At 53.8% G+C, this 15887-nt stretch overlaps 3 non-coding genes across 3 annotated transcripts; all 3 read right to left on the bottom strand.

Annotated features, from left to right (window-relative positions):
* Positions 1–2803: 2803 nt before the first annotated feature.
* On the bottom strand, positions 2804–2994 carry LOC148647445 (U2 spliceosomal RNA). The gene has a single exon (XR_015926971.1). It is a non-coding gene; the product is annotated as a U2 spliceosomal RNA (small nuclear RNA).
* Positions 2995–9334: 6340 nt separating this feature from the next.
* Positions 9335–9526, bottom strand: LOC148647444 (U2 spliceosomal RNA). The gene has a single exon (XR_015926848.1). It is a non-coding gene; the product is annotated as a U2 spliceosomal RNA (small nuclear RNA).
* A 3309-nt stretch (positions 9527–12835) lies between these two features.
* Positions 12836–13026, bottom strand: LOC148647443 (U2 spliceosomal RNA). Its single transcript, XR_015926967.1, has one exon. It is a non-coding gene; the product is annotated as a U2 spliceosomal RNA (small nuclear RNA).
* Positions 13027–15887: the final 2861 nt, after the last annotated feature.

The raw sequence follows: 15887 nt of genomic DNA, 5'->3' as shown, positions 1-15887 counted from the left end.
GGGCGGGTACTGCACGTTTCCGTTCTTCCAGGCACAGGCCTCCAAAAACTGCAGCGGGACCTCCAGAATCTTCAGCACTTTGTCAGGGCGCCTTTCCACCCCCACCTCGTACATCTCCTTCAGTTCTCCCTTGTCCCTTATCCATTTCTTTACAAAGTCACCCAACAACATCTTCTTATTGGTCGCATCTATCTGGTTGCGGCCCTTTACTTCGAGGGTTGAAATCTCCTCACCAGAGTGCTCACAACGCACGACAATCCCTGCCGGAGATAGCCCTTGCTCATTGAAGGTCCTAGGCCAGACTATTTTGCTGGCCTTTTCGTCCCATTTACAGAACTTCTTGAACCTCATAGGTACCTCAGCGAATATAAAGACATCTCGTTCTTCTCTCTGCAGGGCGACGCGTGGCTGCATGTGTTCTTCTGAGGCTTCTGCCGAGGTCGGGGTCATCTCCGTTTCTGGAATGACAAAGCCTGAGGACATACCCGACTCTGCCGTAAGGGGGGGGTCACCCACACCACTTACCTCGCCCTCCGACCCTAGTGGAGTAGATTCGGCCTGGGCCAACGAATCTGTGGCCATCGACTCAAGGTATTCCATGGGATCTACACCCGATTTCTTCACCAAGGGCGGCACATCATTTTCCGCCTTTCTTTTCACAACTTTCCTGGCCTGGACGGTGTCCATGGCCTCCTCTTCATCCACTCTGTCCCCCCAGTCTGACCCTACTTCCTCCGCAGAGGGCAGGCTTGATTCCTCAGCCAACGCTCTTATATGCTCTAGCGCGGCGAGCGAGACCCCACCTTCCTCCTCTGCGCTCCCCAGGACCTCCTCAGTACTCACCGGAGCCTCCGTCTCTTCTTCGCCGCTGCGATCTTCTGCTGAGGTAAGTGCTGTTGCCGTCTGCCTGTGGTCCGTTACCTCCTGCCCTTGATCCACACCCTCAGGTTCCATCACCTCCTCGCCAGCGTCAGGGACCAGCGACGCCGGTGCCGGGCCCTCTGCTGCATCTTCTGCCTGGTGAACTGAGGTAACACTTGCTGCCGATGTGCCACCCGCCACGGCTGCGAAACTCATACCTTTCTTTGGGCACGCCCTGTAAATGTGCCCAGAGACCCCGCACAGATTACATTTCGGCTCAGCCCTGCACATGAAGGTGCTGTGCCCCACAGTATCACACCTTCGACAGACCTCCACATCACAGTCAGCAGCATAATGGCCCTTCTGCCTGCATCGTCTACACGCCAAGGGTTGATCAGGGTAGTACAGATAACCTGTATAAGTTCCAATTGAGAAGTTAGCAGGAGGGTGCAAGAGCCCATCTTCAGCACTAGGGTCCGCTCTGAAACGCACCAGAAATTTCCTTTTCCCGTTCCAGACTCTCTTCCTATCCATCTCCTTGATACCCGTGCCCTGAACGTCAACAAATCTTTTAAGAAAATTAACAATGTCTGCGTCTGGGGTAAAAGGGTTGTTCATATGGACCCATATGGGTCTCGCCTCCCGTGCAAACAAAGGTTCAAGGAAAAAATGAACAAAAGGTTCCTCCAGTCTGCGAGCAGTCAAAACAGACCAAACTTTCGTGCACTGTTCAGCAGAGTAAAGTGACAAATCAAAAATCTTTTTACCTGGAAAGTCCTGGAGGCAATAGATCTCTTCAGGCTGTAAGGACAAATGCTTGAAAAGGACTTCATCCTCGAAAGCATCCCTCTTGGCAAAATCCTTGTCAGAAGCCTCCACTCGCAGCACAAAACGCACAGTATGCCTTGGTCTTGCATTCTTGCTTGAAGTCCTCTCCATCTTGTGTAGAGTGGCCGGAATCCTATCCGCCACAAAGAAAAAATCGCCGTCGCCTGGAAAAAGCCGCGCCGTCCACCCCTTCCCGCCTTTGACTCAGAGCCCAAGCCGCGGTCAGGCCACGCACTCAGGATCTTCGCCAAAAGGCCGAGAAGCGATGCCCACAAAGGCGCGGACCGACGCGCGGGCGTTCCGCTGGCGCACAGTGGCGCAGGCCGACTCCTCTGGAGCCCGGGACCCGCGCAGCTGCCGGCCTCCCTGCAGCCAGAGGCCTGCCGCGGGACTCTGCTCCCCCTCTCTCTTGCCTGCCCGCCTGCCTTCCTGCCAGTCCCGGGCGGGGGCCCTGCTCTTTGATCTTCTGTCAACGGCCCGACAACGACCGCAGCCGCAGGGGGCGCCAGCCGCCCGGCCTCCTTAGCTTAGGCCCCTCCCACCGGCAGCAGCTGCGCCCAACCGGCTGCAAGCCAAAGCCGAGCGCCAGCACCTGCGGGCAGAGGCAAGGGGCAGCTCTCTCTCGGGAGGGAGGGAGGGACGGGGACGCGCGCGCACACACACACGCCTGCCTGCCTGCCTGCCTGCCTGCCGAAAAAAAAGAAAGAAAAGGTGGATATACTAAGTTTTTGGGAGGGAAAACGCCCAGCTGTCGAAAGGGGCCCGCCTGCAGGGACGGGGACGGACACACACGCAAGCAAGCAAGCAAGCAAGCAAGCAAGCAAGCCACGCCTGCCTCCCTGGGAAAAGGCTGAAAAACCTAAGTTTTTTGGAGGGAAAACGCACGGGAGCCGAAAAGGGGGCCGGCCTGCTTGCCCAGAGAGTCGAGACGCGGGAAAGCGCACAGAGGGAGCACGGGAACCGAGAGGGCGAGAGAGAGACAGAACACAGAGACACACAGATGGGGGACGAGGGACGAGACCCGAGAAGAAGGAGCTCCAGTCCACTTCGCTTGCTCGCTCGCTCGCTCGCTAGCTAGCTAGCTACCTACGTCTGTCTTTTCACCGCTGAGAGAAGGTGGTGCACCGCTCCCGGAGGCGCTGCAATACCGGGCCGATGCGTGGAGAGGACGGAGCAAGCTCCTGATCCAGCTCCCTGTTCCAAAAATCCGTTTAATATGTGGTCCCCCGATGGGGGACGTATCAGATATTAAACTGATAAGAACAGATTTTTTTTTTTTTTTTTTTTTATTAAAACAAATCATAACAAGTCATACACTGAATCACAATCGACAACAAAAAACCATCAGTTAGACAACCTAGGGTAACAGACTAACAAAATCAAATCATCACATTATACAAAGAAACTTTTCCAGATTTAACAGAAAAAATTACATAGCACACACAAAGTCTTGACACATTCATACTTAGGTACAGTTGTTCATCACTTCCCACCCCCGTCACTCTGCTATCCGATATACATCTCATTTCCATAGCTCCACCCCTTATGCAAACTACCCATTTAAGCCCCACATTTACTCTTTCTTATTTCTACTTTAAACCCCTAACACAAACAAATCTTTCCATCTTTCTTTTGCCGCAGAAAATCCCCACTTCCTTATGTCCCACTTCACCCGGTTCCCAATGTCATGTCTCACTCTCCATACCACAGCTCCCACTGACCCTTGCACCCCATGTTTCACTAAATTACTTCTGTCTTGCCACACATACAATTTCACCAAACTAATCAACAACCACACCAAAAACTTCTCATTCCACTTCTTTACCCCAGCCAAACCTTTTATCACCATCTCGTAGCTTAGCCGTTCCTGTGAAAAAAAAGATGGCACCCACCCTGTGCACTCCCTCCACACCTGCTGTGTAAAGTCACATTCCCAAAAAACATGTTTAACTGTTTCTTCCCTGGTACACATCAAACGGGGACATTCTTTCTGTCTGGATAAGCCATGTTTATTCAGAACCTCCCTCACCGCCAGCCTACCCCATACACACAACCAGTTCAGATCACACATCCTGTTGTCCAAGGGCTTGGGTTGTATGCGTGTCCAGGTTCCGCGGGACACTCCCACCACTGCTGCACTGTTGTCCTCTCTCAGCTCCTTGTACATTGCCCGGTGGCTAAGGGAAGTTAACCCTGCCTTTACCGCCTGATGATTCCTCAGCCAATGCACCGCGTGCCGATAGTGCCACGGTAGTCGCTCTGCTTTTGGCGTAGTATTTGTCCACTGTACCAGGTGTTTCATTACAGGGGCGAACCACAGATGAACAAAAAACTTGCAGAAATGCGCCGGATTGCCATGCAGGACTTCACAAAGGCTGGAGACAAAAGCACAGTCAATCTTCAAAGGTAAGTCTGGGACCCCCCTCCCTCCTTCCTCCACTGACCTGTACATATCTGTGCGCCTGATGTATTCATATTTTGCCCCCACATGAAAGCAAAAACCGTGCGTACTAGTTCCTTCCGCAACCTGGCCGGCATAGGATAAACCACTGCCAGGTGGAAAAGCAGCGGCATTACCTCAACTTTCAAAACCAATACCTTCCCAAGAAAAGACAGAGACCTATGCTGCCACAATCCCAGCTTTGTGTTCACTTTCTTTATTTTCTCCTCCCAGTTCAGCCGGGCGGCACCTTCAGAGTGGAACTGGACTCCGAGGATCTTGACTGGGGACTGCAACACTGAGAGCCCTCCAATCTCGTCCTTTTTCTCTCTCCAGGTACCCCAGTACTTGATCGTGCTCTTACTCTTGTTTAGCCTTGCCCCCGTACCGACCTCAAATTCCTGAGCAATGCTGAGTACACGGTGCAGACTCTCCTCTGAGCTCAAGAACAGGGTGATGTCATCTGCGTATGCAATGGCCTTCACCTGCCTTCCTTTGCTTCCCGGCACCATGACGCCTCTCACTCCTGGGTCTTCCCGGATCCTGTCCAAAAATGGCTCCAAATACAAAATATAAAGCAGAGGGGACAGGGGGCACCCCTGTCGCACACCACAGGAAACGGGGATTCCTCCACCTACCGCACCATTAATGCGCACTCTTGTCTCCACCGACCTGTACAGTGTTCTTATCCACTCAATGAACTTCGCGCTCACTCCCATCTTTGCTAGAATCTCCCATAAGACTGCATGATGGACTCTGTCAAACGCCTTATTTTGGTCGAGATTGACTAGCATCAAAGGAAGCTTTCTGTCGTCCACCCACTCCACCACATCTCTCACAAGTTGTAAATTCCAAGAGATCTTCCTCCCAGCCACTGCACAAGTCTGATCTTCACTTACCAAGTGCGGCATGATGTCTCTTAGCCTCCTCACCAAGACTCTTGCGAGGATCTTATAGTCCGTGCATAACAATTGGATAGGCCTCCAGTTGTCCAGCTCAGACTTTTCCCCCTTCTTCTTATATATCAGGGCCAAGATCCCGGTCTTCATGGAAGGTCCCAACTCCCCGATCTCTAAGATTTCGGTAAAAACCTGTAGTAGAAAGGGCTCCACCTGTTCCCAAAAAACATCATAAAAATCGGTAGGCAAGCCATCCACACCGGGAGCAGTACCTTTACGCAGGCCTCTCATGGCCTCTCTTATTTCCCCAGCTGTTATGGGGGCCGTCAAACCAGCATCATCCTGGATCTTGTTTTGCACTCTGGCCATCAACCTGCTCCGCACTTCTCCATCCACCTGTTTTTCTGCAAAAAGAGCTCCGTAATAGTTCATAGCACATTCCAACATCTCGTCAGTGCTTTCCGCCACATCCCCGTTTCCACTCACCAGCTTCTCCATCCAGGTTTCCTCCTGCTGTGTTCTCACTGAGCTAAAAAACTGAGATGAGCATTGTTCTTCCCCCTCCAGCTGGGTACCTCTAAGCCGAAACAGATACTCCTTGGCTCTTCGCAGCCATTTTGCCCGGAGCAAAGCTTTCACCCTAGTGACGGCTTCCACATTAAAATCCCGCCCTTGGTTAGCTTCAGTGTAAAGCCTCTCTAGCTCCCTTTGGAGGCCAGTCAGTTCTTCCCTCTCACTCTGTCGGCGCGCTGCGCAGTAGGTCTTAGTGATCTTGGCAATTATTCGCTTACAAGTCTCCCACCACTCTGTTGCCGTCGCAAACCTTTGCCGCATCTCCGCAAAGTGTTTGAGCAGGCGAATAACACTGGCCTGATACTCCTTATCCTCTAGCACCATTCGGTTTAGCCTCCAATATCTCGTCTGAAAGCCCGCTTTCCCAGCATTAAAAGTCACAAACAAACAGGCGTGGTCTGAAAACCATAAGGGTACTACTGCCTTTTCCCTTATGTCCAAACCTAGATTATGAAAAATATAATCCAAACGTCTTCGTATTCCACGGCTGTTGTCCCAAGTGTAATGGTTTAGGTCTTTAAACCCGTCTTTTAGCTTAAACCCATTTATAATCTTCCCTAGTGCAGCATTCCCTTCCCCTTGTGTGTCCGTCAGATCAGTGTTAAAATCCCCAACTAACAACACGCCTCTATTTGTAAAAAGCGCGGGTTCCAAGTCTTTCAGAAAATCACTTTGCATCCTCCTGTCTGCAGGCGCATACACTCCAATCACTCTTAAAGGCACATCCCTCCACCGCCCATCTACTACCAGCAATCTGCCAGGAACTATTGATCTAACATCCTGTGGCATGAAATCTCTAGTACCACAAAGTATACCTATTCCGGAGGAATGGACTCCTCCTATGCTCCACCAAGATCTTCCGCCACTCCACTCCTTCCGGAATTGATCTGCGTCCTTGTGTCCAGCTAAATGTACTTCCTGCAATACACAAATATCAAACCGCCGCGCCTTTACCTCATCGAAGACAGCTGTCCTTTTTTCTTTATTTTTCAGTCCTCTCACATTGATAGTTGCAACAGTGAGGGTCATGGCATGTCGCTAGAGCTCTCACTGTCCATCCCGTCCTCTGAGAGCCCTGTCGAGGGGCTGATCGTCCCAATAAGACTGGCCGCCCTCTCCGGTTCCACATACCCCCTCTCGTTGAAATCTCCTACCTCCATCTCCACCTCCATTCCTTCTGCCCGGCCCGGTGTGTCGGGTAGGCATGAGGCACATGGACTCTCGTCCCCCTGCAGACCAGCCATTACGGAGAACGGGTTGCAAGACCCAGTCGCCCGCACCGGCTGCCCCGGCGGCAAAGACCCCTCCATGTCCTCCGATCCTCCCGGATCTTCCTGGCGATGCTCCAGGACCTCCTGGCCGCCTTCTCCTTCTCCTTGACTCCGCTCGCCTCCTTCTGCCACCCCAGCACCTGCTTTAATTTTGGCCTTCTTACCTTCGGACGAAACTTGTTCGTCATTGTCCCCTCGGTGCCTCTTAGGGTTCACCTTTCCACCTGTGCTCTCCTCCTCTCGCCCGCTTTCCGGCTCCGTTTCTTGCACTGTTTCCTGCGCCATTTCCTGCGCCGTTTCCTGCACCACTTCCCGCTCCACTCCCTGCGCTGCCTCCTGCGCCGCCTCCTGCGCTGTTTCCTGCGCTGTTTCCGTAGGACTCTGGACTGTCTCCTCCGGCTGCTCTGCTGGACGAACACCTGCTGATCCCGCCCCACCACTGCTCTCTCGGGGCCCCCGGCCTTCCTCCGCAACCTTTACCTTCCCTCCTCCAGCAGGCAAATTCTTCCCACGTCTCCTCCTCCTCTCCTTGGAACGTACGCGCTGCCCGCTCCACTCCTCCTCCTCCTCCTCCTCGTCCTCCGCCTCGATGGCACTCTCCAGAAGTCCCTTTTTCGCTGCAACATAGCTCAGATCTCTCCAAAGACAACTCCTATACCCGTGGGTATCAGCCCCACACAAAGAACACAATTTGATACGACAGTTCTTTTTCATGTGTCCCCTTTCATGGCATCTTGTGCACTCTGTTGCTTTACAGTCCTTTTCAAAATGTCCAATTTCATAACAGCGGCGACAAAAAGGGGGCTGATCACGGTAGAAAAGGTACCCACGACTCGAACCCAACGAAAACAGGGCTGGGGGGTGTGAAAACCCTCCTATATAATTCGGATTGGCCCTCAGCGTAACATTATACTGCCACCTCCCGGTCCAATAACCAAACCTGCCGTTAATTTTCTTTGGTTTCCCCGCAGATTCGGTATGTGCTTCTAAAAAAGCCGTGACATCATCCTCCTCCACAAACGGATCATACATGTGCACAATAATTGACCTGGTGTCATCTGTAGCCAATCCCAAACACTTAAAATCTCTCAGCCATTGCCTCTCCGCCTTTTCCACACACAACTCCGATACCTTCTTGTATGTTGCTTCATCCCGCAAAGACATGTCGAAATATCTTCCTGGTCGGTTCTGCTGTATACACTTAGCATCATAAGTTCCTACCTGTAGGGTCTTCATCACAACCTTCTCCACAAATTCCTCTCTTCCCGGCATCTCTCTCTCCAGGTTCCACTCAAACCGAATCGTCCACTTCACACTCGGCCCATTCCCCTGCTTTTCAGCAGGATCCATAGCCCAGGCCATCGCAAGGATGACCAGGGCCCGACGCTCCTCCGCTCCTTCCTCGGCTCTCTCTCTCTGCCAACAAAAAAAGATCCGGGATCTCCTCCTGTCTGTCCGCACTTCAGTCCTCCAGGTAAGTTTGGCCGCACCGCTCCGCTCCGCTCTCCAGCCGCTCCTCCGCCGCCCTTCTCGTCCCCCAGCCCAGTCGTCAAGCCGCGGTCAGGCCACGTACTTTTCAGATCTGAGCCAAAAGGCCGAGAAGCGATGCCCACAAAGGCGCGGACCGACGCGCGGGCGTTCCGCTGGCGCACAGTGGCGCAGGCCGACTCCTCTGGAGCCCGGGACCCGCGCAGCTGCCGGCCTCCCTGCAGCCAGAGGCCTGCCGCGGGACTCTGCTCCCCCTCTCTCTTGCCTGCCCGCCTGCCTTCCTGCCAGTCCCGGGCGGGGGCCCTGCTCTTTGATCTTCTGTCAACGGCCCGACAACGACCGCAGCCGCAGGGGGCGCCAGCCGCCCGGCCTCCTTAGCTTAGGCCCCTCCCACCGGCAGCAGCTGCGCCCAACCGGCTGCAAGCCAAAGCCGAGCGCCAGCACCTGCGGGCAGAGGCAAGGGGCAGCTCTCTCTCGGGAGGGAGGGAGGGACGGGGACGCGCGCGCACACACACACGCCTGCCTGCCTGCCTGCCTGCCTGCCGAAAAAAAAGAAAGAAAAGGTGGATATACTAAGTTTTTGGGAGGGAAAACGCCCAGCTGTCGAAAGGGGCCCGCCTGCAGGGACGGGGACGGACACACACGCAAGCAAGCAAGCAAGCAAGCAAGCAAGCAAGCAAGCAAGCCACGCCTGCCTCCCTGGGAAAAGGCTGAAAAACCTAAGTTTTTTGGAGGGAAAACGCACGGGAGCCGAAAAGGGGGCCGGCCTGCTTGCCCAGAGAGTCGAGACGCGGGAAAGCGCACAGAGGGAGCACGGGAACCGAGAGGGCGAGAGAGAGACAGAACACAGAGACACACAGATGGGGGACGAGGGACGAGACCCGAGAAGAAGGAGCTCCAGTCCACTTCGCTTGCTCGCTCGCTCGCTCGCTAGCTAGCTAGCTACCTACGTCTGTCTTTTCACCGCTGAGAGAAGGTGGTGCACCGCTCCCGGAGGCGCTGCAATACCGGGCCGATGCGTGGAGAGGACGGAGCAAGCTCCTGATCCAGCTCCCTGTTCCAAAAATCCGTTTAATATGTGGTCCCCCGATGGGGGACGTATCAGATATTAAACTGATAAGAACAGATTTTTTTTTTTTTTTTATTATACAAAATACAAAAGAAATTCCAATAAACTCCAAAAAACAAATCACAATCCCAAAAACACAGTAATCACAATAACAACCAAAGTCATATCAACCAATAATTCTGTTAAACACAAAATTCCATTCAATAGTCAACTAACAAAAACTTCTGCATACTAACAACACTTCCCATTCAATTCTCAACAAATTATTACACAGAAAAATAAATACACAACACAAATCTGTTCATATCCCATTACATAACCTCAAACCCCACTAATCTCCATAATCCCGCCCCCTATGCAAATTAAACAAGATCCCTTTCCCAAACTTACAATACATTCATTTTCTCAACCTCATTATATACAATCAACGCCCCATCCCATTTTTCAAAAACAATTCACCCCACAACATCATCTCATTTACATCCCACCCCATACACAAACCATCTACACAATCCAGTTCCCCCACAAACATTCCCCCATCACTCCCACTTAAAACAGAACACATCCACTTAATCAAAAAACAAACATAGCACAAAAACAACCTAAATACAACTAAACACAGTCATCATCACTCACACTCTCCTCTTCACACAACAGGCTAACAAATTTCTCAGCAGCAGCTTTACACTCCCCTTTAGTTTTCCCCAACACACGAAACCCTTCAAGCATTCTTTTTCCCGGAAACGAGTACTCCAAAAGAAGCTGCGGATATTTCTTTTCCACATACCGTGACACAACCATTACCCGTTTCCTATCAACCCTCTCCACAATAACATCCCCCACTTCTGTATCCACCCTCCCTCGAAACCCCCTTTTAATTCTTTTCAAAGGCCAGACAGAGAAAATACGACCCTCTCTTTCCTCCCTCCACTGCTTCCACTCAATGTCTCCATCCCAAAACTCCGTCCCACTCCCAGAACCCTCTACTTCCACCTCCAACCCCCTTGAATCATCTTCCTCCTCAGAATCAAACTCTTCAGTTAGAACAGCAAAGGGGTTTGTACACTCCACTGCCTGCCCACCCACTTCCACCTTTTGTCTAACAACACCCTTCCCTTTCCCTTTCCCCTTCTGAACCACTGACCAATCAATACCCTCGCCCCCCTCCGACACTTGACCAGGTCCACTTGAAACGTCGTCCTCCACCTCCTCAGGGTCACCAACCGCCGCTTTCTTCCGACGAGGGACTCCCCTCTCCGCCACTTGACCTGTTCCACTTGAGTCGCTGACGCCCTTCACCTCCTCAGGATCACGATCCGCCATCCTCTTCCGACAAGGAACTCCTGAAACAAACATCCCCTGGCTCCCCGAAGGCCCCACATCCCCGTCCATTTCAATGTCAGGCACACTCTCTGCCCATAATACCCTTCCTGAATCTTCAGCCAACGCCTTCACCATCTCGGTGACCTCCTCCAGACCCTCTCCCTGCTTAGGGAACACCAAACCTCCATCTTTCTCCGCCACACCTCCAGCCGCCACCATAGACTCCTTCTCCGCAGACCTCTGTTCTCCTGGAGCCGCTCCCGTCCTCCTTGCAAAAGACTCTCCAGCAGTCGACCGAGCCCGGGCTGCACCTGCATAGCTCCTTGACCTTTGAAAACAGTTCTTATACACATGGCTGGCTTCGCCACACAAATTACAAGATAAGGGCTTGGCACACTTCTCTGCCCTATGCCCTATTTCCCCACACCTTCTGCAACAAATAACAGTGCATTCAGCTGCCACGTGACCCTCCGTTGCACAGTTCCGACACACAAATGGCTGCCCAGGGTAATTCAGGTGACCTCCATTCGAACCAATCGTAAAGAAAGCTGGTGGGTGAACATACCCACCTTTCTCAGACGCAATAGTCCTTAAGCGCACCATGTACCTTCTTTTCCCCGTCCAGAAATTCCTAGAGTCCATAACCTTTACACCATTCCCCTGAATGTCCACAAATCTTCTCAAAAAACATACAAGCTCAGCTTCTGGCACATACGGATTATGCATATGAACAGTCAAAGGCCTTAGCTCTCTGGCAAACAATGGCTCTATAACAAAATTAACAAAGGGCAAGTTCTCCTTCTGAGCTTGAAGAACATTCCATTTCTCCATACAAACTTTCTCAGAAATAAAAGAAACATCAAAAATACCTTTCCCAGGAAAATCTTGATAGCAAAAAACATCCGGAACCTCCACGCCCAAAGCTTGGAACAGCACAATGTCCGAAAACTCATCTCTCTTCATCCTCTCGGTTCCCGGTCTCTCCTTCCATACGAAACGAACGGAATTCCGCATCCGTCCCTCTCTGCCCAACCACTCTCCGCCTGCCGAAGCCGCAACTCCGCCAATCGCCTCCATCGCTCCGTCCTCTCCCCTCCGGTTGACTCTGCCTCCAACAGCTGCCTCCACCGTCGCCTCCTCCGCCGCCCTCCCGACCCTCTGACTAAGACCTCGGAACTGCGGTCAAGCCACTTGAACCTTGATCTTAGCCAAAAGGCCGAGAAGCGATGCCCACAAAGGCGCGGACCGACGCGCGGGCGTTCCGCTGGCGCACAGTGGCGCAGGCCGACTCCTCTGGAGCCCGGGACCCGCGCAGCTGCCGGCCTCCCTGCAGCCAGAGGCCTGCCGCGGGACTCTGCTCCCCCTCTCTCTTGCCTGCCCGCCTGCCTTCCTGCCAGTCCCGGGCGGGGGCCCTGCTCTTTGATCTTCTGTCAACGGCCCGACAACGACCGCAGCCGCAGGGGGCGCCAGCCGCCCGGCCTCCTTAGCTTAGGCCCCTCCCACCGGCAGCAGCTGCGCCCAACCGGCTGCAAGCCAAAGCCGAGCGCCAGCACCTGCGGGCAGAGGCAAGGGGCAGCTCTCTCTCGGGAGGGAGGGAGGGACGGGGACGCGCGCGCACACACACACGCCTGCCTGCCTGCCTGCCTGCCTGCCGAAAAAAAAGAAAGAAAAGGTGGATATACTAAGTTTTTGGGAGGGAAAACGCCCAGCTGTCGAAAGGGGCCCGCCTGCAGGGACGGGGACGGACACACACGCAAGCAAGCAAGCAAGCAAGCAAGCAAGCAAGCAAGCAAGCCACGCCTGCCTCCCTGGGAAAAGGCTGAAAAACCTAAGTTTTTTGGAGGGAAAACGCACGGGAGCCGAAAAGGGGGCCGGCCTGCTTGCCCAGAGAGTCGAGACGCGGGAAAGCGCACAGAGGGAGCACGGGAACCGAGAGGGCGAGAGAGAGACAGAACACAGAGACACACAGATGGGGGACGAGGGACGAGACCCGAGAAGAAGGAGCTCCAGTCCACTTCGCTTGCTCGCTCGCTCGCTCGCTAGCTAGCTAGCTACCTACGTCTGTCTTTTCACCGCTGAGAGAAGGTGGTGCACCGCTCCCGGAGGCGCTGCAATACCGGGCCGATGCGTGGAGAGGACGGAGCAAGCTCCTGATCCAGCTCCCTGTTCCAAAAATCCGTTTAATATGTGGTCCCCCGATGGGGGACGTATCAGATATTAAACTGATAAGAACAGATTTTTTTTTTTTTTTTTTTTTTTTATTAGAAAAACAGTACAAAAATTAGACTCACGGTTCCCTACCCACCACCTTTAACACCACGTGATTAAGTCCTTCCAACGCTCTTTTGCGGCTGCGAATCCCCAGCGCATTACGTCCCATCGGATTCTTCGGACCACATCCGCTTTCACTTTCTTCAAGATGCCTGCGATGGTCACCTCCATGCCACTCCTGATCAGCTCAGTCCGTGCTTCCCACACGTAGATCTTCGTGAGGCTGATCAGGAGCCACAGCAGGAAGCTGGCATTCCAATTCCGGGAACCGGGCACTCCACGCATCACCATCCGCAGAGACAATGGGGCATCCAGACTTACCTGTGCGTATAGGTGTCTGCTGGTCCTCCACACCCTCTGCACGAACCCGCACTCCCAAAACACATGGTTCACGGTCTCTTCACCCGTGCAGCCTTGTCTCGGGCACTGGCTCTGCCGAGACAGTCCATGCGCATGCATGACAGACCTGACCGCCATCCGACCCCACACGCCGAGCCAATTCAAGTCTTTCATCCTGTTATCCAGGCCCTTGGGTTGGGCCTGCTGCCAAATTTCTCTGGGCACACCCAGGATAGCTGGCCTTTCTGTTGTCAAGATTGTCTTGTACATGAGCCTGTGGCTCAGCGCAGTTGTTCCTTCTTTAACCTCTGGGTGTGCCCGCAGCCACCGCACTGCGTGGTGGTAGTGCGGTGGGAGTCGCTCCGCCTTCGGGGTCGTGTTGCTCCAGACGGTCAGGTGTCGCATGCTCGTCGAGAGCCAGAGGCTCACAAACCGGCCACACAGGTGGGGCGGGTTGTCGTGCAGGATAACGCACAGGCCGGCGACGAAGACACAGTCCAGCTTCACCGGGAAGTCTGGAATCCCTCTGCCACCGTCCGTAATAGGTCTGCACATGTCCACTCTTCGAATACGCTCGTACGAGTGCCCCCAAACGAAGCCAAAAACGGTCCTCACCAGGTCCTTTCTTCTTCCCGCAGGTAGGGGGTACACCACTGCCAGGTGGAGCAATAGGGGCAGGATCTCTACCTTCAGCACCAGCGCCTTCCCTATCCAGGTCAAAGACCGCTTCTGCCAAAGGCCCAGCTTTTGGTTGATCCTTCGGAACCTGGCCTCCCAGTTCAAGCCCGCAGGGTCCACGTTGTGAAAAAGGACCCCCAAGACTTTCACCGGGCCCGTCGTCCTCGTCAGTCCTCCGAACGTCCTCGGTTCACATGGCCAGGTCCCGAACAGTTTAACCAGGCTTTTGGCATGGTTCAGTCGGGCGCCAGTGCCTCTGGAAAAAACCTCCACGATGTCCAATGCCCTCCCCAGGCTTCTTTCAGAGCCTAGGAAGAGCGTGATGTCATCCGCATACGCGGCGATCTTGGCTTCCTGCCCTCCTCCACCTGGCACTCGGATCCCTTCCACTCCCGGATCCTTCCTCAACTGGTCAAGCAGGAGTTCGATGTAAATTACGTACAGCAGGGGGGAGAGAGGACAGCCCTGTCGCACACCACACCTTACGGGGATGCTCCTCCCCACTGCTCCGTTAATGCATACCCGGGATATTGCGCCGTTATACAGAGTCCTGATCCACCTGACAAAACTGTCAGGCAGACCCTTCTTCCGTAAAAGTGCCCACAGGATCCCATGGTGGACCCGGTCAAAAGCCTTCGCCTGGTCCAAGCTCACCAGCATGAGCGGCAGGCCCCTGTCCTCCACCCAGGAGATGACGTCTCGGATCAGCTGCAGCGTCCAGCTGATCTTTCTTCCTGCCACGCCACATGTCTGGTCAGCCTTGACCAGCTCCGGCATTACGATTCTCAGGCGGCCGCCCAGCACCCTGGCCAAGATCTTGTAGTCCGTGCACAGGATCTGGATCGGCCTCCAGTTGCCCAGGTCCGCCTTGTCTCCTCCCTTGAAGATCAAAGAGACGACTCCGGTCTTCATAGAGAGGCCCAAACCACCGTCGTTCAGGACCTCATTAAAGACCTGCACCAGGAAAGGCTCCAGTTGTCTCCAGAAGGTGCGGTAAAACTCGGTCGGAAGGCCATCCACGCCAGGGACAGTGCCTTTCTTCAAGCCCAGCATTGCCGCTCGGACCTCTGCCCCCGACACTGGCCCGACCAGTGCGGATGGGTCTTCAACCGCCTTCTCCACACCCTCCAAGAGCCTATCCTTAATGCTCGAGTCGATCTCCTTCTCAGAAAACAAGGCTTCGTAGAATCCTGTAGCGCACCTCAACATCCCGGGTATATCCGTGGCTGCAGTCCCGTCTTCACGCCGGATGTTTTCGAAAAGACTGCGCTCTTGCTGTCTTCTCACGGCGCTGAAGAACTGGGCCGAGCATCGTTCTTCTCCTTCCCTCCAGACTCCCTGCAACCTGAAAAGGAAGTCCTTTGCTCGCTGCAGCCACTTATCCTTAAGCAGGCCTCTGACGTATGCAATTCTTTCGCCGTCAAAGGCGCCCCCCTGGTTCAGCTGGCTGTACAGTGCCTCGAGCTCCTCCTGGAGTTGGGTACACTGGCGTTCCTCCAGTCTTCGCCGGATCCAACAATACCTTTTGGTGACCGTTGCGATGATAAGCTTACAGGATTCCCACCAGTGTACCGCAGAACTGAAAAGTTCTCTCTTCTTCTCGAGGTCTTTAAGCACTGCCTCCATCTTCCTTTGATATCTCGCCTCAAGTAGGACTTGCTTGTTTAGCTTCCAGTACCCAGCCTGGAAGCCTGGGTCCTCAACACCAAAGGAAACTGCCAGCAACTGATGATCTGAAAACCAGGTGGGGGTCACCTGCCTGCTTAGGACTTTCCACTTCACAGTGGAGAGGATATAATCAAGACGTCTAAAAATCCCTCTTCCGTTGTCCCAGGTGTGGTGTGCAA

The sequence above is a fragment of the Lepisosteus platostomus genome, chromosome 15 (assembly GCF_059453375.1).
Source record: "Lepisosteus platostomus isolate fLepPlt1 chromosome 15, fLepPlt1.hap1, whole genome shotgun sequence".
NCBI lineage: Eukaryota > Metazoa > Chordata > Actinopteri > Semionotiformes > Lepisosteidae > Lepisosteus > Lepisosteus platostomus.
The sequence above is the reverse complement of the archived record's forward strand: the minus strand, read 5'-3'. Positions and strand labels throughout refer to the sequence as shown.